Source organism: Lepus europaeus, chromosome 8 (assembly GCF_033115175.1).
Source record: "Lepus europaeus isolate LE1 chromosome 8, mLepTim1.pri, whole genome shotgun sequence".
NCBI lineage: Eukaryota > Metazoa > Chordata > Mammalia > Lagomorpha > Leporidae > Lepus > Lepus europaeus.
Genome location: NC_084834.1, coordinates 33,577,737 through 33,605,038, shown reverse-complemented (window position 1 = coordinate 33,605,038; position 27,302 = coordinate 33,577,737).

The following is a 27,302-nucleotide window of genomic DNA, read 5'->3' as shown; positions in this document are numbered from 1 at the left end:
TTTCTTTTAAAAAAGAAAATAAGAGGAAGTGGAGCAAACTGGCTGCTGAGTAAGATGCCTGGTGAACATCTCCCCACACAAAAACCAATGTGAGCAGCTGTTCATACAACAAGTCACCTTCAGAAGCACTAAAGAAGCCAGGTGAAAGAACATGGCCTGGGTTAGTATAGTAAGAAAAGATGCATTGAACCAGTTGCCATGCCCCCTCCCTCAGTTTCAAGTAGTAAGTGTAAAAAGAGGTATTTCTCACTTAGGGAGGGAGAGGGAATAACATTCAAACCTTGGACTTGAATACCAGTACCAGGTCTGCCACCGTAAGACCCAGAGTCACACTGATCTCAGCCTCTGACACCAGTCCAGTACCTGCAGACTCGGCCTTTGGACTGTCCTTAGACAGAAAACCAAGGGACCACCTCCACCACTTCTCTCCCAATCTTCTCTCTCAGCAGACAACAGAGCAAAATTATAGCTGCTGGAGGGTAGGGTGGGAAAGAGAACTTGGTACATGGCCTTGAAGCTTAGCTCCGGGCCTGCTGCACTGAGACCCAACACCACATAAAGCCTGGAGGTCTTTGTTCCCCTGCCAGCACTCACAAGTACAGTCTCTAGACGTGCCCTGGCAGCAGGCAGAGACCTGCATTTTGGTGGCGTGGACTCGGTTCAACCTATAACAATGCCAGCATCACACAGAACTGATGGACACCATGAGACTTTGCAGAGCCTATTGACTGTGAAATTCAAGTACAACTCAGCTTAGTGTCAGCCTAGGCAGCAAGGGGACTGACTCTACCACCTATCTCCAACCTCAGGAAGACAGCAAAGAGTAAGGCTTCTACCACAGGGATAGGGAAAGAAAATAAACTCAGGGCAGTGGCTAGAAGTTCAGTGCCCGTGTCTCTAGTACCATATAGAGACTAGAGACTACTATCCACAGGCCAGTACTCACAGACAAGACTCTAGGCTGGCCCTGTATCAGGTGGAAACCTCACCCTGGTAGCAGGGATGCATGTAGACTGGGACGCATCATTCCCAGTCTCTTGCAGATTTGGTGTACATCCATAAGACAGTAGACAGTACCCATAAGACATCCATAAGACATAAGACAGTACCTGTAAGGGCCCAGTACCTGTAAGACTCAGTACCTGTAAGGGCCCAGTACCTGTAAGATTCAGGTGCAACCCAGCTTAATGTCAGCCTGGACAGCCAATGGACTGCCTTCACCACTGCTCCCCAAACTATGGTCAGGAAGCAAGGGGCAAGACTCCAACAACTGGGGAGTAGGGCACCAAAGTGAGTACAGGATTGTGTTTGGAGCTGATAAAAACTATCACTGAGCAGATGAGCAGATACTAACAGTCCCTGTCTCCATGCTGGCAGATGTAGCTCTGGAACTTCTCCAGCCCCAAGTAAAGACTTTTGGCCGCAGTCAATTGAACTTAAACGCTGATCAGCATCATCTGTGGTTAGCTGCAGCAGCCTTGAACTTCAAGTTCACCTCAACAGCAGGCAACCCATTCCCATTCTGGGCCTTGACTACGCTATGCTAGTCTTGGCAGGATGTAAGCTCTGATTGCGATTTGTCATAGGTGGCAATAGGACTGCTGACCCATCATCCCTCCCCTCCCAACTTCAGGCAGCGTAACACAGAGTACTAGTCTGCTTAGAGAGAAAACAGGTATGAGTGTCAAGCCACTGCAGAGAAAACAGGGGCTGGGACCATGGGGACCTGTGTACCTCTGCCAGAATGTGGGCTGGTGCTATCACGACCCAGACCCATACCCATACCCCTGCCAACATGGGCACCTGAGCAACCACACCAGGTCTCCATCTCTAGGCCTGCACTTCCACAACACTAGCCATAGTGGACTGAGGGCCAGCACAGCGCAATCCAGGACTCTGACAAACCAGCTGCTACTGATAAAAATCACACACTTGTGCTGGACTAAGAAGAGCACCTCACACTTTCACTGTTACTGCCATCAATCCCTGTGAAAGAAAATACAGGGAGATTATAATACAGCATTCAACTGGAAATAAAGGCAAAATAACCACCAAAGAGACATTCGAAGACACATCTTCAGAAAAAAACAAACTTTGACCACAAAAGCTACTCCTTAAAAGTAAAAGAAACAGCTAATTCACAGATTCACAAGTATCATTGCAGACATATGGGAAAAATGAATAAGCAAGGTAATAAGATGCCCTCAAAAGGAACACCACAATGCTTTAGTAACATACTCCAAAGGAAACTAACTAACAAAATGTGTGCTAAAGAGTTTAAAAGGATGACTATGAGGGGGCCAGCGCTGTGGCATAGTGGGTAAAGCTGCCGCCTGCGGTGCCGGCATACTATATGGGTGTCGGTTCGAGTCCCGGCTGCTCCACTTCTGCTATGGCCTGGGAAATCAGTAGAAGATGGCCCAAGTCCTTGGGCCCCTGAACCCATGTGGGAGACCTGGAAGAAGCTCCTGGCTCCTGGCTTCAGATTGGCTTAGCTCCGGCAGTTGCGGCCAATTGGGAAGTAAACCAGCAGATGGAAGACCTCTCTCTCTCTCTCTGTCTCTCTCTGCCTCTCCTTTGCTCTCTGTGTAACTCTTTCAAACAAGTAAGTAAATCTTTTTTTTTAAACTTTTATTTAATGAATATAAATTTCCAAAGTACAGCTTATGGATTACAATGGCTTCCCCCCACCATAACTTCCCTCCCACCCACAACCCTCCCCTTTCCTGCTACCTCTCCCCTTCCATTCACATCAAGATTCATTTTCAATTCTCTTTATATACAGAAGATCAGTTTAGTATATATTGAGTAAAGATTTCAACAGTTTGCCCTCACATAGCAACACAAAGTGAAAAATACTGTTGGAGTACTAGTTATAGCATTAAATCACAGTGTACAGCACATTAAGGACAGAGATCCTACATGATTTTTTAAAAAATTGATTAATTTTCTATGCAATGTCCAATTTAAAACCAAGTTTTTTTTTTCATTTTCAATTATCTTTATATACCAAAGATCGATTCAGTATACACTAAGTAAAGATTTCATCAGTTTGCACCCACACAGAAACACAAAGTGTAAAAATACTGTTTCAGTACTAGTTATAGCATTACTTCACATTGGACAACACATTAAGGACAGATCCCACATGAGACGTAAGTACACAGTGACTCCTGTTGTTGACTTAACAATGAATGACTTAAAAAATGAATGATTATGTGGATGCTTAGAGATAACATAATATAGTCAGATGACATCAGCAAGACAATGCATTCTATGAGTGAGAAATTCAGTGATAAAGAACCTTTTTCAAAAGCCAGAGAAATCTTAGAAAAGAGGAAACCAGTGAGGTATCCCACTACTGAATATATAGCCAAAAGAAACAAAATAAGCATATGAAACAGATGCTGCACTCTCATGTTCACTTCAGCACTATTCATAATAATCAAGAAATAGAATCAACCTATGTGTCCACCAATTGATGAATTGGTAAACAAAATGTTGTATACACACAATGGAATATTATTCAGCCATCAAAAAGGATGAAATCCTGACAGTGACAGCAAAATGTGTGGAACCAGAGATGATTATGTTAAATGAAATAAGCCAGACACAGAAAGACAAGTTTGGTATGTTTTCTTTTCCATGTAAAAGTTTTTAGAAAGTAGTTAATATGAACACAAAATAGTAGTTACTAGAGGTGAAGCAGCATGGGGAGAGGGGTATGGAGGGAGATTTGATGACTGGTACCAAAATGCAATTGGATAAAAGTAACAAATTCTAGTGTTCTATAGCACAAAGAGGTGGCTAATAGTTTACAATAATGTATTACATACTGCATGAAGAACTAGCAGAAAGGGGCTGGTAGGCTCCAAACTGAAAGAAAAGATAAATAAATGGAAAGGCCAGCTGCCTGCTTTGACTAGCTTATAATGTGTATATGTATTGAAATATTGCACTGTACTCCTATACAACTGTACAATTATTGTGTTAATCAAAAATTGTAATAAAGAGCTAAAATAATAAAAGAAAATTAAAGTTCTTATAAAAATACAGAATAAAAATGGAAGACAAGATGAATCAATGTGTCTTGAAAAATAAAGACATGATCATAAATTAATTGCATATTACAGAGAAATAAATCTAATTGTAAACCATCAGAGAGAACAGGGACATTATGGACGTAAAAATAATTTTAAAGAATTAGTGGTCTAATAAAGCCATTTAGATTTTCCTTGATGCATAAAATGTCTATCTCTGTCAACTGAAATGAACCTGACCTATTTCACTGTCAGACCAGCCTCATCCTGTTAGTTTGTATTTGTTGTCTTTCAGGCCTGGACAGCTGAATGTTAGGTCTTATTCCTGAAGAACTGGCATGTCTGCTTGTAATGTGTATAGCAACAGGTTCATGGGGGAAGGGCAAAAGACTGGAGGACCTACTGCAAGTTAAAACCTAAAATAAACAGAGTAGAGTCACTGTGGATACTTAAAAAAGGAATTTATGGCCCATTTCCTTATTTCCCCTAGGATTTTGCTTGTGAAAATAAATTCAATATTTTGTGCATTAGAAAAATATATTTTTCAGAAGGAAAACAGTCCCAAGTTTCAAATGTCTAATCTCCCATTCCAGCATGACACAAAATGTGATGGCAGCAGTAGGCCCTCCAGAGGGGCACCAGCTCCGAAGTCACAAGTCTGCAGGGCCACCTGCACCTGAACACACTGTGTGACATCCCAGGTCTGTTCAGTAGTATCAGATTACTTATTTCAAGACATCTTATCCATTGAGCGGTAGAGAAACATTTAACAGCAACTCACATTACACTAACAGTCTTTTCCTCATTGTTAGGAGTTTACTTCTCCGCAACAGATTTTTCCTCCTGGGGAGTAGAAACGGTGACATTACGTAAGGCAAATAATTAGTGCCATAAACTAGATCCCATTTACGTAACAGTTTTCTGTCCTAGAAGATGTTGCGGACTTTTAAATTCTGTTTAAGCCGTACACTTAGTATTTCTACTATGCCTTAAGAGCCCATTCAGCTCCTCCAGCTGTTGAGCACAGGAAGCAGAGAAATAAGTCTTTTTCCTGTTAATCCTCCTAAGAGGAATTTAGGGAGCCAGTCATTTTGGAATTTTGCTGGGAAGCAAGGATTAACATTCCTGTGTGCCTGTCTGAGGGGCATCGCCGAATGATTTGATTAGAACAGTGCTGCCTATTTTAGACTCTGGAACAGCAGGTTGAAGTTGTATTGTGCACCTCAAAATTCGTCTCCAAAGAAGCTATCCCATGCCAGTGGACCGTTCATTTCTTTTATATCTCTTCCTAAAGTCACTGGGAAAGACACGAGATTTAGAGTCCATTAACTCATTAAAAGTATTTATCTCTGTCCTTTAACCTCTAACAGCAGAGAGTCATAAATTTTCTGGGTTTCATTTAATATAATAGCAATAAGATTATACTTAGAAAATGTGAAATCTCTCAGAGGTTGGAGAAATTCTGAATCAGAGGAGACACTAGTCAAAGTCAGAGTAAACTCCTTGCACAGTAACCTCTTCGAAGACAGACAGCTGTCTATTCAACTTCAGGTTTCCTGCATATAGCATATCGCAGGTATTCAAGAAATGTTGAATGAACAAAAATGAATGCCTTAATGGCTTTTGCCCAAAGGATCCGTTGTTTAAGTCATTTCTTTTGTCTCTTGGAAATTAAGTATACATTGTGAGGATTTCATTGTTAATGCACACCTTGCTTTGGTTCTTTCATACCTGACATTCATTCATTTATTCATGGAAATTTATGGAGAAGTAGTCTATGTCAGATTATTTGATTAGGAAAGTCCTAGAAAATATTTCTTCATATTAAAAAATACATAGTATACACGTGCTGGGTCTTAGTCCACCCGTACAAGGATGGACTGGGTCCGAGGAAAGGTAAGTGTGCCGCTCGCCCGTTCCCCAGCCTCCCGATCCCAGAGACAATCAGACGCAGCGGGGAGCCAAGTCTAGCAAGGACTCATTTACTTCATGCGAAACAGTACCTTTTATAGTACAAAACTGCAGAGTCATTGGGGCAGGGCTAAGGACCAACCAATCACTTAAACGGTCATTTTACGGGGGGATTTCTATAGGACTAGCCATATGTCTATACACTTGTTACTAGTTTTGTTATCTCCCCTGATGTTGCATAGCCAGTTAGTTTTAGTGGTAAACAACTTTGGATTCCACCCACCTTACTTCCTTTGGGCACCATCATGTAACTAATTTCCCCACATACACGGACTTTCAAAGCATGGCTGGAAAACTATAGCCATCTGCACTTGCTTTGACTCTTAATTCATCCTAGCAGTTTTAGTATAGGTATAAGATCATCAAAATCATTCAATGAATAATGTGGGCTTTTAAAGTAAAAAAAAAAAAAAATCTCCATTTCTACTGGTTCACTGGCTGCATTTTGTTTCAGCTCTCTTTCTAACCCATCAGTTATCAACAAACTGAGATGATACATCTACCTTCGTTAAGCATACCAGAAACCTTTTAACTTCAGCTGAAAAATATCAGAGACAATATTTTTTAACTACTGTATAACCCAGCTCTTGCGGTGAATTTTTAAAATTTGTTTAGGGTTCAATCCATAGTTCTTTGGAAATCATAGTTCTTTTTTTTAACTTTTATTTAATGCATATAAATTTCCAAAGTTCAGCTTATGGATTACAATGGCTTCCCCTCCCCCGCCCCGTAACTTCCCTCCCACCTGCAACCCTCCCCTTTCCCGCTACCTCTCCCCTTCCATTCACAATTCATTTTCAATTATCTTTATATACAGAAGATCAGTTTAATATATATTAAGTAAAGATTTCAACAGTTTGCACCCACACAGAAACACAAAGTGAAACATACTGTTTGAGTACTAGTTATAGCATTAAATCACAATGTACAGCACATTAAGGACAGAGATCCTACATGAGGAGTGAGTGCACAGTGACTCCTGTTGTTGACTTAACAAATTGACACTCTTGTTTATCATCAGTAATCCCCCTGGGCTCTTGTCATGAGTTGCCAAAGCTATGGAAGCCTTTTGAGTTCACCGACTCTTTCATATTTAGACAAGATCATAGTCAAAGTAGAAGTTCTCTCCTCCCTTCAGAGAAAGGTACCTCCTTCTTTGATGACCCGTTCTTTCCACTGGGATCTCACTCGCGGAGATCTTTCATTTAGGTCATTTTTTTTTTTTTTGACAGAGTGTCTTGGCTTGGAAATCATAGTTCTTACAAAATACAGTGGTTTTAAATTGGATTTGCATAATATAACAATGCTGTAAAATATCCAGGACATTCCAAACACAAGGAGTCACATAAAGCACCTCAGGTCTCGAAACACTCCTCCCATTTGACTCCATCACCACTGATTCTTAGATATTCAAAAGGTTAATTCCCTGTAGCATTTTACTGGCCCCTTTCCTTTTCCACACTTTCACTTTGCATTATTCTATAGAAGACATGAGGGGTAAAGGAAAAGGTGTGGGCGTTGCTTGGGGGGCTGCTGAACAGGAAAGGTGTATATTGAAGATTTCAATCCTCTGCTGAAAATGTCTTTTTTCCATCAACATTTTCCTTTCTTCCTTTTTTTTTTTCCTTTTTTTAAGTACTTAGGTAATTGCCTCAGCTCTTCATATTGCTTGTGTTGACAGCCTGGAAGTACAATGTGGTCAACCCTGCTTAAAACGTCCTTGGTACTTTCTAGAAGCATCTTGCAACAGTAAAAAAATAGGTGGTCTTCCCAGTGGACCAGGAAGTGTGGTGGCTAATTCACTACCCCGAGTCATCAGGTGCAGCTGTACCAACTGCTCACAAGCTTTCCAAGAAACCTAACAAACCAAACAGAGCTCATTCGCAATTAGTGCCTACTCTCCATCAGCAATATTCAGAAGATGGAATATTTTCCACTATGAAGCAGGTATTTTGGAAAGTGCTACTCATACTTATTTGCACAGGATTGACATTTACACAATCATGAACAACACTTTATGTGGTACTTAGGATTTCTTTAGAGGACCTTTTCCCATGTGCTGACCTGGCTTAACCCTACTTAACTTGTAAAAAACTAAGGGATTACAGGAGAAGGTATATGGTCATGGACCACTGATGGATTACTTTCCCTTGGCTGTTTCCTTGGGGCCTTTGAAGTCTGAATTGACTGCAGACTTCCTTAATGTTCCCTCTTATGGATCTTGTTTTGTTACAGTAGCTGATCTTCTGAGGTTAGGTAAGTGGAGAATGAACCTGTAATATTTATTTTGCTTATAAATCATACGCAAGGGAGGGAGGAGTTTCCTCCCTAATGGTGTGCTTGCTGCCTCTTCTCTACAAATATGTAAAGGATGTGGAGTTTTACTTTTTAATTGTGAAGTCCAGCGCTGCTGAAGGAGTGGAGAAATAGACCCTCTCAAACCTTGCTTCCTAGCACAAAGCGTAGAAATATACATGCTCTAACTTGGCAATTCCAATTCCAGAAATTAATTTTAGAAAAATAATAAGGATTTGTTCACAAACTTAACTGCTAGCATAGTCACTAAAGCATCCTGTATGGTATACCCAATGGCATTTATTCTTATACCTACAGCATGGATAAGTGTGCAATCATGGAAGCTATCTAGTATAGAAGTATCTCTTATACTGATTTTGACATTTTCTCTCAGTATTGTGGCAAAATTTTAAGAACCCCATTCTCCACAAAAAGATCTTATTGTTCTATCCATATAAAGGTTAAAATTCACTTACATGTATGGTATTTACATGATCACAGCAGGACTTCATAAAATATGGACAATTACTATGTGTTGCGGCTATGTGTGATTTTTTCCTCATGTGAATGTTTTGCTATGATCTATTTTACTGGTCTAATAATAAGAATTTTAAATTTCTTCTGAGAGAGTTGTTTTGTTTCTGAAATAAATGGAACTTGGAAGATTGTGAGGGCGGCCTGCGTATTTAGGGGGAGTGGGATCACAGAAGTAAGCTTAGACTTAGTTTCAAACCTGAAATCCAAGCTCGGACCGGCCCATGTACCCTGCTCTGTGAGACTCTGGGCCTCAGTTTCCCCACCTTTAAGTGAGGTTAGCACTGTTATCCTATTTCTCTCACAGTATCATTAGGGGTATACTATATGTGAAAATATAATATGTACATGATAATGTATGTGAAAAAGCTTGGAGAAGAAGTTTAGTGTGTTCAGTGACTAGAAGACCCAGGCATCAGTAGTCAATTCAAACAGCCAGTTACGGGCTAATCCAGTTAGCCAAGGTGCTACTCTAATCATATCGATTCTTACTGGCTTTCAGCACTTTTCTTTTACTAGCAAGTAATTCTGCCCATCAGTTTAAGACTGGACCTTGTTTCTCTGTATTCCTCTGTGAATTCAGTGCTAACAGATGTGAGGGAGCCAAAAAGCTGGCTCCATCTTTTCCTACGTTCATTTCCAGCAAGCCAGTGAGCAGGCCGCTGACTACACACCTGCAGGGTGTACTGCCTCAGACAATCCCAGTGTGCTGAAGCTCTTACATGGTGATGTTAAATATGTCATGGTATACACAGTGCATTATGTTTTCATTCTTCCACAAGAATGTCCCAAGATGCACATGAAGGAGAGGTCTGACTTCACAGATGCACAATATTTTACGTTGTCACTCTAGAAAATTATTTCCCAATGCCTCTATTTGGGAGAGCTTCTTTATCTTTGGATTTTTTCCTGCTTCTCTAGCTTTTGTCCCCATACTGATAGATTGAAAAAGAGAAAAACAGAGGAAGGAAGGAAGGAAGGAAGGAAGGAAGGAAGGAAGGAAGGAAGGAAGGAAGGAAGGGAGGGAGGAGAGGAGGGAGGGAGGGAGGGGAGGAGGGAGGGAGGGAGGGAGGGGAGGAGGGAGGGAGGGGAGGAGGGAGGAATTAAGGAAGGAAAAGAAAGGAAAAATGAAAAGAGGAAAATCTAGGACAGAGTTTGTTAAATCTGAGCATTTAGGGGCCCAAGATGTGGGGCCCCACTGTTGGGTTTTGAGGCATGTTTCTCAGCTTTCAAGCCCATAGAAAAGAATTTGGACTTCTATAAGGGAATTAAGTTTTCTCAGGCAGGCCACTAGAGAGGAAGGAATCCTTCTCTGATTGTCAGAAAAATCCTCTTCTATGTTAGAAACGATCAGTAGAATTACTGAGTCGGGGCATGTCTCTTACTGGACCCTACCCCATTTCCTGCCTTGTGAATTCAGAATGATATGGACAATGTTTATGAATGTCTACTTTTGTGGGATAGCCTCAAAAATATCCTAAAAGCACCACTATTAAGGGATCCAATCTGGGTATAGTTACTTTCATAAAACAGGCTCTTTCATATGTCCAGAGCCAGGCATTTACCAGGGTAGATAAGAACATGAGCTCCTGCTAGCAGGAGGAATAAATGTGGTTTTAGGGCAGTAAGTGTAGGCTCTCAGCCCTTTTGGTCAGCATTAAGTGCAGAGCTGGCTGACAACAGCACTGATACCCAGAGAGTGCTTTGTTCCTGACTGCCCATCGTGGTGCCCCACTGCATAACATTTTAAATCACCTTAACTGTGGCAAACGACGGCCAAACAGACAGCTTCAACCCAGAAGAGACAAAGGGACAGTGTTGGAGAAAGTAAAGCCGTGGTATTCGTGCTTCATTTTAAAATTAATAGAGTTGGTTATAGTTTCTAAGTACACTTGGGATTCCAGCTGCCAGAGAATGGGCTTGGAAACTGAAAGCCGTCTTTTAATCCATGGACCCAGGACAGGTAGGGGCGCTCTCCAGCAAGCAGGCACAGGTAGTGGCGCTGTAAAGCCAGCAAAGAGAGCCTGCCAGGAGGCTTCAACACTGTCCTCAGGGAGCTGCCTCCACGCAACAGGCCGGCTTTGATCTCGGCTGAGACTGCCCCGGGGATGCCAACGGTGCGGTGGGTGTCCACGAGTTCATTTTACAGAGACCATCAAAGCAGCTTTCAGATGGCAGAGGCTAACAACCTGGCCTCTATTTGAACAGCCAGCAGCTCTTCAAACTGTCTAATTCTCAGAGCTTATTAAACAGAAAGAGAGCTAAGAAATCGAGAGTATGGTGAGTGTTGGACAGAAGTAAAGAGAGGGCATCTGGACCGTGGATGCTTTTGCCACTGACCTGCATCACACAAACACTAGTTTTGCTACCTTGAAAGTAAACTGTCTCTAAGTAGTGGACCATGGCAGTATACAAATTGGCCAGTGATGCATATTCAGCTTTAGAAAGATCATCAAAATATCAAGCAAAGATTTGACCCCTTGGAGAAGAATTTAAATAAAATAACACTAGCAAATACGTTTAAAAATGAAGTTCAAATGCATAGGAAAGGATCTCAGAGAAAGAAAATTTAGCAAATCACCAACTAAAATCTTGATAATCATCTTCTGACTTAAGAAACCAATGATGAACTTTTAAAATATTATTTTTCATTAGAAACACACAAAAACTTGGGAAGCAACTAAAAACATTTCTCAATATCCCTCCCTATCTAGAGTTCATCTAAATGAAATCATCTTTTACATTAACATTAAAACAATTATGGCACTACTGAGACAGGAAGTGCTAAAATGATTGAGTCTATGATGGCTCCATAGTTAGTGATACATGCTCCTTCGTGTGGAGGGGTAAAACTTGAAGACTAAACATCCGTGACATTAGTCAGCCCTCTTTAATAGACAATAAAATGTATCATCAAATAATACAAAAGGACAAAATGCACTGCACTAGCACTCCAGAGAGGAAGAAATCTAAATAATCAATAAACATTTGAAAAGATGCTCATTAGTTACCATGGGAAAACATTAATACAAGGAGATCAAATTCTTCTCTTACTAAATTAGCCACAAAAAATCAAAACACCATCTAGAGTTGCACAGGATGAAAGAAACGGGAACTTTCACATTGGTGGGCGTATACATTTGAATAACCTCTGCAGGAGGAAGGTAAGACTCGGAGTAACCAATCTCAAATATTTTGATGAATCACAGAAACTCAGTCTCAACAAATTCAGGATTCTCCTCTCCCCTGGGGTATTCCTAAGGTTGACATCACATGAAGATGTTGGAGAGGAGGGATAGGTACACAATCCTGGAAGTAGTCATCCATCCACACAGGCCTCCTCCAAGGATGTCATCGACCCGCCCTGTTCTCGGTTGGGAACGTGGGCGAATCACTGATGGAATGTCCCTGGTCCTTGCTGGCATGGTCCTTTTCTGTCTGGCAACTGTCTCTGCTGCCTTCCTGTGCTGGAGGCACTCGGAATAATCCTGCCCCTCCCCTGCCACCCTAGGACCTTGGAATCCTGGCCAGGTTGTATCTGGACAGATGTGTGTCTATAGGATACACAGAATCTCTGTTGCCTTCCCACAGCTTCATTCTTTGAGGCTGGCTTCCTCTGAAGCATAGGGCACAGCTGGCCACTAGGCCCTTACAAATGCCTCCACTATCCTCACTTCCCCTCCAGCCACCCCTCTTCTGCAGCATGCCAGACAAACTTTTTCTAACCTACACCAGAAGTTTTGCAGTCTTTTATGATGTGTCTCCACACATTTTGTCCTCGCCAGGAGTTTTCTTCATTACCCTAAGGGTTTAAACTTTTGGAAACCAAATCCCTGAAGAATCTTTTTCTCTTTAACTGAAGAATTGGAACATCCCACTTGGTGACAATGAACGTAGCAGACCCTAGCTGATTGGATGTGGCAGGGGCCGGTGGGGGGGGGGGGGGGAGGACAAACATTGGTGATGTTACCTAAATATCCAGCTTAAGATGTAGCCATTCACTACATGAAATCCATCTCCCAGAAATAATTGAACACGTAGAGGTAAGTACAGAGGTTACTGTTTGCAGTGATAATGTGAATATCCATCAAGAGAGGATTGGTTCTATAGAGCACAGCAAACCTGTGCAATAGAATTCCATGTAAACATGAAAAGGAATGCATTCATATTTATGTACTGACATGGCAAGGTGCTATGAATAGTGTGAAGTGAAAAGGACAAACTACAGAGTGACAATAATGCTATGATTTCACTTCTTTTAAAAACCATCCCATTTCTAGGTATGTGGGTCAGTATACTCTTAGGGATGGCAAACATCAGTGGCAATAGTTTCTGATGAGTGATACTTAGAATGAAGAAGAACTCTTCTTCTTTGGCCTTATTGTCTTTGTAAATATTTCATTTGATTTGGCGAGCCAACTACCTTTAATGATGTTTTAACAGTTAAAAAGAGATGAAACAGGCCGGCGCCCTGGCTTAACAGGCTAATCCTCCGCCTTGTGGCGCCGGCGCACCGGGTTCCAGTCCCGGTTGGGGTGCCGGATTCTGTCCCGGTTGCCCCTCTTCCAGGCCAGCTCTCTGCTATGGCCAGGGAAGGCAGTGGAGGATGGCCCAAGTCCTTGGGCCCTGCACCCGCATGGGAGACCGGGAGAAGCACCTGGCTCCTGGCTTCTGATCAGTGCAGTGCGCCGGCCGCAGCCGCCATTGGAGGGTGAACCAACGGCAAAAGGGAAGACCTTTCTCTCTGTCTCTCTCTCTCACTATCCACTCTGCCTGTCAAAAAGAAAAAAAAAAAAAAGAGAGAGAGAGAGAGAGATGAAACACATCACAGTGCGCTGTTAATTTAACTCAAGAGATCCTTACTCATCTCAAAGCAGATGTAATTTTTTAAAGAATTAAGAGCTACACAACCACTGAAGGCTTTACAGTTTAGTCACATGGATTCATCATTAAAGACACTATGGTGATTTTAAGAATCATTTTGCAAAACCCTGACCTGAAAGTAGATTCCTGCTGAAAACATAGAAAAGACAAAAAGTTAAACATAATTATAGAAATTTGAACGTCTTAAACATCACAGGCTCAGTAATTCCAATAAATGTAGGAGATCTTGTTTCAAACAAATGACAGTTGACAACAGACTATAAACATGATCCAATACATGTGCTAATTGTCTTTGTCTAATCCCCAATACAAACCCCTCCATTATCTGCAAAATTAACTGCTTTGTTTTGAGTCAAGTCTAGGATTAGCCTCTTTCTGTCAGAGATATCACTTCAAGAAAAAAGCAGTCTGATTAATCTGAAATTCAGACCCAAACTGAATACACGTGGACTGACCAGAGGTGTTACCACAATAGAACACACGATAGAATTATGAGCTAAGTGGACATGGTTGGCACAGCATTTCAATGTGGTCATTTAATTAACCACACTGATACCAGAGCTCTTGGCCAGCATCTAATATATTTAAAAATAATGTAAAAAGGAGAACACATAATTGAGCATTTTTGCTTTGTATATAAAGATAATGACACCCTGTCAAATAAGACCCAGCTACAGATTCAAGCTGCAGTTTCATGAACCTTCTCATCCTCATGAACATTTATTAACATAAAAGTTTGGATCACCTCAACAGTAAGAGGTGCTTATTCAAACATTTCTGATCATTATTCATTCAACCACCATTTGTTGAATGAGTGCTATGTGCCTGGAAGAGCTAGTGTTTATTTAGCACTTACTATGCCTCAGCCACTGTTCTAATTACATAAATTAGCACACTTAATCCTCATAACCACCCTCTGAGTTGGGGATATTGTCTTTCAGATTTTGTAGAAGAGGAGACCCAGGCACGATGAGTAACTCCCCCAACTCAAATATACTGTCCTTTAAGAAGCTGAGATTTGAACCCAGGTGGTCTGGCTTCAGAGCCCTGCTTTCAACTGCACAAACTAGGTTAAAAGGAGAAAGGACATAGGCTAGTAGGAGAAACAGAATGAGAAAAAAAATTAAATGGAATATCATGCTGTGGAAGCATAAATGTAGGGATGAACTGATAGAAGCCATAGGCGCCAGAGTTGAGTTCATAAATATGGGAATAAGTATGGGAAGGAGCTGGACAGCAATTGCTCTACTTTTTGGAAGAGTGTATTAGCATATAAATGACTAAATGAAATACCTCTTCATCAATCCAAATTAGAGATATAAAACCAGATTTTTAATCCTCCAAACTGGGTGCTTAGTACCCTAGCTAATTTCAGGACACTAAAAGACTATTTAATGCCTTACTTTTTGCAAGAAAAATTCTGTTATCCTGAGGAAATATGCTGCAGTATTTTTCTGATGGAATGAAATTCTACCCTGGAACAAGATCTTCACCTTTAACCCCTAACACATGGAGTCCTGGAAGATGGACCAATTGACCTTTAAAACTCTCCCTTTCCCTGTTTTGAAATCCTACCAATAGTTGGAATCTCCACTGCTACTTTCCTCTAGACACAAATATTCATTTTACAAAGATGTTGACGTGTCATTAGCAAAATTCACTTGTTGTGCTATTTCTATTTATTATCCTTATACCAGACGTCATCCCAAAATAGTCATGCATAAGATGCACATGTGTCCTCTAGCACTTCAGGAATTAATAGCATATGGTCAATAAAAATGGAATTCCTATGACTTCTGATTAAGTTACTCAGGGAAGATGTCCATCTGAATGCAGTTAAGAGTTTTCTCAGTGTCAGCTTCTGTTCTAATCTATATCAAGTTTACCAGGATAAAATTCAATTGTACAACTCACAGCCTTTAAAGGCTCACTACATAAACCCATTCCAAAATTTCTAAAGGATGGTGAACCTCCAGAAAAGTCCCAATCACAGAGAAAGGTTAAAGGACAAGCACTCATCAAAAGTCAAGTATGATGAGATTTTCCTAGAAGCCATGGAGTGGGAACACAAAGAGGAGTAGGACACAGGCCTTGCCCATTGTTAGCACAAACCCAAGGTTGGGAGGGGATCTGTGGTCCTGCTTCACGTTCATTCTTTGTTGAAATAGAATTTTGAAAAATATTCTCTACTGAGAAGTAAAATCTTTGTCAAATAAAGCTGTCAGTGGCATCCTCCTTCAGAAAGAAGGTCAGACTCCTTCCCTCAGCATCCCCAAGGTACTTTTCACACTCCCAGATTAAACATATTTAGCCAATATGTGGGTTGTGGCCAAGGTAGGAGAAAAAGAAGAGTCTATTAAATATAACATTAAATTAGTCACTTTCAAGGTAACAGAATAATAATCTGCCAGTCAGTGACACTTTTAGGGAACCACCATCTGCTGGAGGAGAAAAGGAAAGAAAGAAAAATCTAAAGGTCATTTCATTTAGACTGAAAAGCTGAATTGTAAAAATTATGGTTGGCAAAGTGATATCTCCTCAATCAAAATAAAACATAAAATGATCCCTACTAGGCCAAGAGCAGCTGTCCAATCATAATAAACAAAATTCCTCAGTTGATGTCTTTTTTCTGGACTCATGTTTTCTTCACCTTTGAATTTTTTTTTTTTTTTACTCAAAAAATTAAATGGAAAGATCCAGGGATAGGGGTGAAGAAAGAAAGACACTTAGGACTGGTTCTTATGTGTGTGTTGGATTATCTGAGACACACAGATAAAATGGGTGTAAGCCTTAAAATAAAGCAGAGTGTCAATTTCAAAATAAATAATGATAATAGTGTTTTCAAAATCAGCTCTTCATTCAGTTCTGTGCTGAAGCATTTAAACACCCTGTGCTACTCATAACATAATGTGGGTGGTAAAAGGAAAAAGCCCTCCCTACTTCGACATGTTATTCCTAAAGAGGCTATTCACGTCATTGCCACAAAGATACAATTAATTTATATTACCCGAATATCCAGAAGTGTAAACACAAAGCACATGAAGGAAAACATTTTCTTATTTTGAAAAGTGAAAAAAATGAACATAAACTCTGCTGTATGCAATTTCCCAGTTATTTTAGATAATAAAATAATTTTAATTAATATATTATCCTAGCAAACCATTTTTATCAGACTTACTGAACTCTTTTTTCATGTCCAAATGTACAGCCCACACATACTTTCTCTCCCCATGAGACTTAACGATTGCTATGCTGGCAGTTTTGTAGAATTTAAGAAGATTCAGGCTTGACATCCCTGAATTCAATACAGATGATGACATTCAAAGTCATAGAGTGAAATGACTTTCGTCTATGTGGCTGTACTGTGTCTTGGGGGATGCCTTTTGATTTAAAATTTACTTTTGGGTCACTTAAGTCTTGTTAGCTAAAAACGTCAAATATTTAAACTTTTTATCCAATCTAGTTTATATACAAGGTTCCCATATTTCTTTTAAGGAACCCTAAATAATAATGAATTACATTTTTTATTGTCAATAGTTCTTTTCTAAATGAAAAACAAAACTCTATTAATTTTTTTTAAGCTTTCACAAACAACTCAGTATCTAACACCTCAGTAAAACAGCACATTCAAATTTGGCTAAGGAATATTTTTCAAATCAAGCTGCACTTGATCTACACCTGGAAGTAACAAGAAGTGACTCTAGTCTTGGCTTTGAACTAGATTGTATTTTTAATTTTACAGTTGCCTCCGAAATTGGAATATACTGATTAAAAACCGAGTATTATCAAGAATTTGCGAGAGACTCCTTAAGAAAAAATGTTAAGATTTTGCCCAGAAAAATATATTCTTTGTTACTTCTTTTTTAAAAGAGGGGTTATGAATTTAAGAAGAGAGAAAGAGAGTGTGTGTGTGTGTGTGTTTGTCTATGCTTGAAAGGGAGAGGGAGAGAGAGAAAGATCCATAAATGTCCAAAACATATATTTAAATATCACCAATTACAGAGGCATTCCCTACACTTAACATTCATGCGTAACCTTTGTGTACATATTCAGGTGGGGTCAGCAGAGTATTTATGGAATACAGGGCAGTACTGCTGGGAACTGCTTCCCCCTGTGACAGGGTGGTCATGCTACTTGGGTGGACCCTATCCAAGAGAAATAAGATAGGGACCAAATGTGAGAGAGCATCATAAAGCAGTCAGAACTTTCAGTTCCTTAAGACTCTAACCCCTGGGGATGGGGGTGAGAGATAGCTTCGATTCTACAAGCTATGAGTAAAGAGGTTTTATTTCTTGTAAATGTTTATTTTATTCTGAAATTAATCCTCCTTTCTTGTGTCTGATAAAGTGTATGTTGCCACTGACACTAACTTATGCAGAACCACTTAAGTAACACAGTATATACAACTCAGAAGTCTGTGTTCATAATGTAGGGATTAGTTTAGTTGCCACCTGTCTTGATGATTAAAATAGAATGGATGGAGGGAAGAACATTTGGTGTAGCAGTTAAGATGCTGGTTAGAACATTAGCATCTCATATTGGAGTGCCTGAGTTCTAGTCCTGGCTCCACTCCCACTTCCAACTTCCTGCTAATGTGCAATCTGGAAGGTAGCAGGTGATGGCTCAGGTGATTCCCTGTCACCTACTTAAGACACCTGGATTGAGTTCCTGACTCTCAGCTCTGGCTTCCTCTAGCCCCCAGCTCTTGAGGGAGTTTGGGGAGTAAACCAGCAGAGAGCTCACTTGCTCTCTCTCTCTCTCTCTCTCTCTGCCTTTCAAATAAATAAAAAGCATGAATGAATGAATGAATTTTTAAAAACCACAAAAATGGGAAAGGTTCTAATGGAAGCTCAAAGTGGCAGGATTATAAGTCCTAAAGACCAAGAGTTAGACAAAGGAGAGAGCATGGCAGCGCTGGGACTGACCGGGGTAGTGACACTATGTAGGCACTAGATTGATGTTGGCTTCCCCTTGACCTGCCTATTAAACCAAGCAAATTAAGAAATCTAAAAATAATAACTTCTTAGAATAAGATCGCTTTGCCCAAAAACCTTCCCAGGTGCCTATCAAAGCAAATTTTATCACTTCCACAACTAATTTCTCAATTCTATGAGTTTCATTTATTCTAACCACATGGAGTTCAGAGGCTACACATGGGTGTGCTTGGACATCCCCAAATTTGTTACATAAAGGCAGGAACCATGTCCTTCATGTTCTATTTGCATCCCAGCTCTCAGATTTATGTGAAATATTAAAGTAAAATAATTGAAATAAATGTATAAACTATACCCACTCCCAACCTGGGGAAAGATCAACAACAGAAGACTTCAAATTTCTGTGTAACCTTATTCCTCATTCTTCTTGCATTTCAAAAACAAAAGACTGGGACAAGTTTAAACCACGATAAGGAAAGAAAACCCAGCTCTGCCACATTTCTGGAAAGCACTGTTCCCAATGCCTAGCTAACTTCTTGTGGGCAAATAATCATGTAACCATGAATTTTCCACTTTTCAACTTTATTATAAAAACAAAGGTGTAGTAGAAATAGCACTAGAGCTAGAACTGTGAAGACCTATAAGTTCTACTTATATCTACCATATGAGCAATTGGGTAAATCACATTAACCCTACCAGTCTCATTTGTGAAATGGGGATAAATATTCACACATTAACTACATACCTTCCCAGTTCACTGAGAGAGGGGGGGGGGATGAGATAAGATATGCTAAAGAGCTGGGACACTGTGAAAACTCTATACACAGATAAAGAACTGTTAGTTTCTTAGAACCTATTAGGGCAATAGTAGCTGCTACAAGAGCAAGCCTGTGTTTGGCTTGTGTGGCTCATAATCCCAACAGAGCTGTTCCAAGAAGATATAGGTCAAATTGAAAACATGAAGCAGTGTATGTGTGTACTGGGAAAATGAAAAAGGAAGGCACCATTATTAGTTGAGAATTTACTATATGTTAGCATCAACCAATGTGAACACATTCTCCCACAATGAACCCAGTTCCTCTATTGATCCTGTTCCCTGCCTGCAAGTCCTTTTCAGTTAAACTTCAGATACTGATCATGAAGAGGCCAGCCAGAATTAAGAAAATGTCTTAAGTCTTTCAAGTTAATCTGTCTAGTTGGATATGAAAAATAATACTTCTAACCTGCTTGAGGGCTCTTGATATTACTTCAAAAAACATTTCATAAGGACCTTAAAATATCTGCCCTTCACAATTTGATGTAAATTGCTGTTTTATTCTAGGAACAAAGGGTATGCTTAAGAGAAATTTTGAGTTAAATGCCTGTATCACGAGATAATAAATTCCAACCCTGCAGTGCGACATTAACACAGTCATATTCTTTTGATTCATTCTTTAATAAGATAATTCAGTGATGTTCTCAGTGGGAGAGCACTGGCTCAGAAGGGCTAGTTGTGTTCACATCATCCCAATCCACTTTCATCAGCATTAGTGGTGGGAGAATTTTCACTCCTGAAATTGAAGAGTGAATAATAGCTCAGGACTCTCTCTCTCTCTCTCCCATGATTGTCCATTCAATGTCAACCAATACACTACCATTTTGTATATGAAGTCATTTGGTTAATCCATATTTACAGTTTCTTCTTCCATAATTATTCTCTAGTATTCTGTTCCTAATTACTTTAATATAGCAATTTGTAAATTCTTTGAGTTCAAAAGATTGACTTAGAGAACAGATTGAGTCATTTTGCTTCCCATCAATCTTCTTTCTTCTTTTTAAAAACAAAATATTTATTCATTTATTTATTTATTTATTTGGCACAGAGACATGTCGGGGTCTCAAGTCCAAGGCTGGCCCCTGACCAGCAGGGGCCAGTACAGACACTCCCCAACAAGGCAAACGGGAAGGGTAAGGTCGACAGGTACATACCACAAGCACCCATGAGTTCTGTCGAAGTAGAAACCACTTTATTGAGGACGCATACAGGCTTACAAAGCTTACGAAGGACATGCGCAGTAGGGGAGCCAATCAGAGAAAAGGTCACGCAGGCACGGGTGGACCATGCACAGGGGCATCTTAAGCAAAGTATAGGGATCATGCACTGTCCACGTGTCCGGAACTAAAGCGGACCTATCCCTGCCGGTGGTCTGATCTTATACAGCTTAACCTCAGCAGCCGCAGACACGCCCCTTGAGATCCGATCCGCCAGGCACCATATTGTAATGGAGATTTTAGGCAATGCCCAACAGAGACATAAACAGATAGAAAGTTCCCATTCCCTGGTTTACTCCATAAATGCCTGCAACAACTGAGACCGGGCCATGCTATGTCCCGAAACTGGGTTTCCACATGGGTGGCAGAAATCCAATTACACAAGTCATCACTACTGCCTTCAGACTCTGCATTGGCAAGAAGCTGGAGTCATGAGCTGCAGCAGGGATTTAGCCCTGGCATTCTTATTTGGGGAGAAGGTATCCTAACCAATGGCCTAAACTTCTTTAACTTTCCTCTTTGTATTTTCCATCTATTCTCAACCATCAGAATTACTCAGGCTACTCCTTCTATACATTGTCCTCCATCCATACTCTACTCCTTCCTAAGTCTTTCCCCTAAAACTACCACAGCAAAACTGAATGCCCAAGATAGGAATATATTTCAGACTCTTTTGTTTTTCCTGCAAGTAGTTAATGCCTAAAAAATATTTGGGGAATTAAAGTGAATGAAGATATGCCCTTTTATTTGCTTGATTTTTGTATGTATCTTCATTTGTATCATATTTCTCATTTAGGAAATATTTGTAGGGAAAAGACTTTCATGGATTGGTTATAGTAGAGCAACAAACCTTACTAGTCATTCATAGCCAATTCTTCCTTACTGATAATCAAAGGCCTCTTTATGAAATGGGTATCAGTAGAAATCCCTTTATCAAAAGTATAATGGAGCTTTTTCACCAACTGGAAAACTGGATTCAACTTCACAACTCTCTAGGTATTACCTGAACAAGTTACTTAGACTCAATATACTGAGCCTCGGTTTTCTGTAAAATAGGGACAATAATAAGAGGCTCTCCATTCCGATGAACCTTTCTGAAGGTTAATGATAATACCCATAGAATCCCAGGGAAAATGTTGGAATTATTATACTATTCATCTGGAAAATACTGTTACATTCACACCATATCACCTTTAGTCTATTTAAGAAAACACCTACTTTTTGATAATTTTTCCTCTTTGTATCACTACAACACAGTTTGAAATAATAAAAAAATTGATATTATTACACAATTGTACATGCAAACATTTAAAAATAATGATAAAAAAGACAAAACAGAGCCTATTCTCCAAATATGCATATTCCACTGGTACAGAGGTTTTTATGCATATATAGTTATAAAAGTAAAATTAAGCTGTATATATTGCTTTGTAGCCTATATTTTCCACTTAACATAGCATGAGCCTCTGTTATGTAAATAAATGTAATCACATCGAAAGATGTTAACATTCGCATCTACAATGTGGTCTGATTTATGGAGGTTGCACCATGCATCAGAAAATCCAAACATGGCTCTGATAACCTACTGCAGCTTTTAGGTTAATGTCAAGGATCCTTTTCCCAGGTGCCTGCTGTAAAAAGGAGTTGGCCAGACAACACTCCCACTTCTGAAAGCTAAGTGGAAAGTGATGAGTGTCAGCTACTTAGATCTTTATAAGGCAGAGAGCGAGAGGAGGAGGCAGTGACATGAACTAATAGGCTACAACCAACTGCCTCTGATTTGTTAGAAACTTCCTTGAGACTCCAGAAGAAGAGAACCAAATGAGGAGCTGAGTTCCACACCCTCACCCACTCCCTGCCAATGGGAAGGAAAGTATTTACTAGCTCTGCCCTAACTCTGCTTCAGCAGGTTAACAGCACCAGGGCTACTGCTACTGCTATGCATGTTATTTCAGCCTCCTTTTTAATATTTCTAATATTTAAAAAAATATTTTATTGTGGTTTTATCTGAAAGGTAGAGAGACAGAGATCTTAACAACTGCTGGTTCACTCCCCAAATGCCTACAATGGATCAGGCTGGACCAGGCTGAGTCCAGGAGCCAGGAAACCAACCTGGGTCTTCTATATGGGTGTCAGGAATCCAAATACTTGAATCATCACTTGCTACTTCCCAGGGTGCTCAATAGCAAGAAGCTGGAATTGGAAATGGAACTGGGACTTGAGCCCTGGCACTGCTATTTAGGACATGGGAGTCCCAAACAGTGTCTTAGCTGCTGTACCAAATACTTGCCCCTTGGGATAAGATTTGTAGTGTGAACCTCTGTATTGGTGCTAGTTAATGAAAGGGACTGAAGAGCAAATGGTAGCAAGAAATACAACTCAGCTCTATTCACTCAATTCTCTACACTTTTCCTTAGTTTACCGCAAGACATAAGTCATTTGAATGGTTTAATAAGAGTGAAAAAATTAGGCAAAATTCTTCCTAATTTGAAAATTAACAGATGACCAAATGTTTCCAAACTATTAGGTTTGAGTGCATGTTTGTGTGTGTTAGTGGATCTGATCTGTCATGTAATTTCATGCAATCATTTGTTGCTTGCAGCATAGCAGGATTTATAAAAAGGATTTTTTAAATAAGCATATCAAAAGATAAAAAGCTGTTATTACTCAGGAAGGGAGGGAAATGGGGTAACTGGCTTATTTGGTAGTTGTCTCTCACACCTTTTTGAATACAAGCACAAAATTACCAATGATGTCTCTTAGAAAAATTGAACCGAGGCACTTAGTTGCAAAACCCAGCCATCATCTTACCCTTTCTTAAATCCCCCAGATCACACATTGGCACCATCTTGGACAACTGCCTTGACTCCGATCTTGTCTCTGCTCACTTACTCCTTTCGGCTAGTTGGCTCAAGGGCACCCATGGAATAAAGCAGAGAAAATCGTTGTTACTCTGAGCATGATTCACTTCCCCAGAAGAGTCCTGTTTTGAATTGCTCTAGCTCCTCCTGTGTGGTCATCCCTCCAGCTTTGCAGTCCGGGGATCTACCACAGAATAACTGCTTGAGGCCCAAAGGGTTTCTATTCTGTAAGAGTTACCATTTCCTCCCATCAGGAGTGGTTAATGACAAAACCTTTGATTGGTTATATTTGTTGTGCTTCACTGTGGAGCTGCCATTCAAAGCATTTAAAATTAGGTTGGTTTCTGTTGCTGCCTTTCCTGTAGCCAGTTAATCACAGGATTCTCTGCCACATTGAGGCCAGCATAGGGATAGCCCATGCAACAAGTAAGAAAACCACCGATTGCAGGCCAAGTGGCTAATGTGCTTACACAACAGGAATTGTTTAAAATACTTTGAACAGTATTTTATTTGTTTTTTTTTTAAGCATCTTTTGCTCAAGAGTTGCTTCTCTAGGACCCAGCATTGGGCTTGGCCTTGGTTTTCCCTTAAAGGGCTCACCAAAGTAACAACAGGCTTTTGCTTAGACAAATCAAAACCGGAGTCTCAGTGGAGGAAGTGCTACACTCATCACTGAACTTAAAATGTTAGAGCTTTCTGTTCTCTTTCCTGGCTGAGCTACTGTGACTTAGTGATAATAACATTAAAATTCAATGCATGCATTAAAAATGAAGTCTCTCAAATCACATTTCAAAGAAAAATGTACAGACTGCATTTGCTTTAAAGTACAATAGGATTTAAATCCTAAGTGTAAATGTGTAACTGGAGTTTTATGGAACCCTAAATGTAAACAAAGTAGAAAAATTGGGGCTGGTTTTGTGGTGCAGCAGGTTAGATAGTCACTGTGGAGCCAGCAACCCAAGTCTTGGATACTGTGCTTCTGATCCAGCTCTCTGCTAATGCACCTTGGAAAGCAGCAGAAAATGGTCCAAGTGCTTGGGCCCCTGCCACCCACCCACATGGAAAACCAAGATGCGGTTCCTGGCTCCTGCCTTTGGTCTGGCCGAGCCCTGGCTGTTGCAGCTATTTGGGAGTGAACCGGAGGGATGGAAGTTTCTCTACTCTCTCTCTCTCTCTTTCTCTCTGCCTTTCAAATAAATAAATGTATTCTTTTAAATGAAAAAAAAACTGTTAGGCCCATGCATGTGCACACATACACACACACATATTGCCCACTCAGCTTAGTTTCCCAACTGTCTTCTCTATCTGCTATATCCTCTTAACTTCATGGCATTTCTATGGCATTGCATTAGTAAGAAATTCTTTTTGCTTCAGGATCTTAAAATGTACATAGAATATTCAGTGTTTTTCATGGGATGCAGCACCGAGAATTCATGAGTTCTACCTGCTTGCCTGTTCTGGTCTGCAATCTATCTTCATTCCTACCTTTCAATCTCTCAGTGTCCCAGTTTGCTTGTCTATAAAGTGGAGGTAATTCAGCTGACCTATTTCATAGAGATGTTATGTTGAATAGCTAATTAGTGATTTTCAATTGTGTTGGAAAAAAAGTATGTTGAAAGTACAATGTATAAGATAAATGCTCATAAATGATAAATGACATGTTAAAGCTAGAAAGGTTGTTATATTAAATCACTTGTATATATAACATGTAGTGAGGCTGTCACATCATAACCAATGTTATAGATGATGGGAAGCAAACCTTTCTTGACTTTCTTAATGTTTTCATCATTCTGCTCTATTGACAGCCAAAGGGTTAGGAAGCCTAATGAGACACTAGATAATTTGAAAGAATTATCTTAGGTGGTTAATTCCTGCCTAAAGCTGCCTGCAATTTCTATATGCTACTGAACACTGCTTGAAAATGTAGTAACAAAGCCATCTGAGAGCAGGAATAATTTGAGCCATTGGTCCTTAGTTTGGGGAGGCAAGAGGTCATTAAAGATATTGGGCCTATGAAGAACCTTCTATGATTATAGCCAACTAGTCACAGAACCAAAAATAATTAGCATAGTTAGTACCCCAAGGGTATTTTGATACTATGTGAATACTGACCTTGGATTCAACTCCCTTGAATTGTAGGTTTTACTGTGTCCTGTAAGACTACAACATGACTCCATTTCTATTCTCTCAATTTGTGTCCCTTCCTACAGTGAGTGTCTCAATGTTTCTGAAGAATGTTTACCTCTGAAAAATGAATACAGGCAGACACACACCTTACTCTTGCATTTGTCAGCTTTGCTGAGAATTGCCAGGCAGAAAATATTGCCATAAGCTCTACGTTACAAGATCCACTCTTTGGGGTGGGGACTGCATAGTGGCAGAGATGGTCTTAACTCTATTGCAAGAAGCAAAGAGAAAAAGAGAAGAAAAGAAAAACAGTGAAACATTTCCAAATTATGAAAAGGTGCAAAATTACTCTGACCTACAAAAACATAAGACATAAGCACAATTCAATGTGTTCTTATAAGGAGAAAAATGTGGTTATGTTTAAAACAAAAATCAGAACCAGTAGATTGTAATGCTGAAAACTATAAGTCAATTGCAATGGATAGAAAAAACTGAGTATTTCAAAAATGTCATGCTATCTAATTTACATTGTAGCATTGCATTCTCACAATAACTTTTTTCTTTTCTTTTCTTTTCTTTTCTTTTCTTTCTTTTTTCTTTTTTTTTTAAAGAGACAGACAGAGTGAAAGGTCTTCCTTCTGTTGGTTGACCCCACAAATGGCCGCTACAGCCCACACGCTATGCCAATCCGAAGCCAGGAGCCAGGTGCTTCTTCCTAGTCTCCCATGCGGGTGCAGGGCCCAAGCACTTGGGCCATCCTCCACTGCCTTCCCGGGCCACAGCAGAGAGCTGGACTGGACTGGAGCAACTGGGACTAGAACCCAGAGTGCCGGCGCCGCAGGCAGAGGATTAGCCTAGTGAGCTGCGGTGCCAGCCCACAATAGCCTTTTGAGAAATCATCCATTCATTCAAATACATTTATTTAGCTTTCTGGTTTGGAGTCAGAAATAGTAGGTAACAAGGACAATTAATTCTGCTACAAAATTTTTGAAACAAAGTAGATGCTTTGTAAGAGGTTGGAAAGTCAAAGAATCAAAGGGAATTTGAAAAACCATAGAGAGGAGAGCCCACGTGAGATGAGCAGTTTGTGACGACCGTTTTCTTCCGTGGAGGATGTGCCAGTTCAAGACATGGGCTCCTGACTAGGCTTGGCCCTCACAGAGGGACTTCACTGAGAGAAAGAAAAATCAGTAAGGCTGTTAGTGGTCATGTGGGGTTGGCGGGACAATTGGAAACTTCAGGCATCCTAAACACATAGTTAGTTCTCCCCACAGTATCTTTGCTGAATTCTGAGACAAGGAAGCTTTTTATAACCCACACTGAAATCTACCATAGCACCCTTATATTTAAGAGACAGTTCTACTTGAGAATGGGTCTGACTCAAATACGTGGTTATACTCTTCCTCAAGATAGTGGGCAAAGTTGGAAGCAGTGGAAAGCAGGAGGCCGAGGAACCAAAGTTACAAATTTCTGAAGGGCAAACTGAATCTTCCACAGTCTTTCATGGCTAAAGGAATGGAAACTTTAAAAAAACAAAAAGACCTGGAAGAACATGCCCAAGAAATGGATGTTAAACTGATACAAACTGCTTCCTATGTATCTGCAATCCAGTCCTAACTCACCTT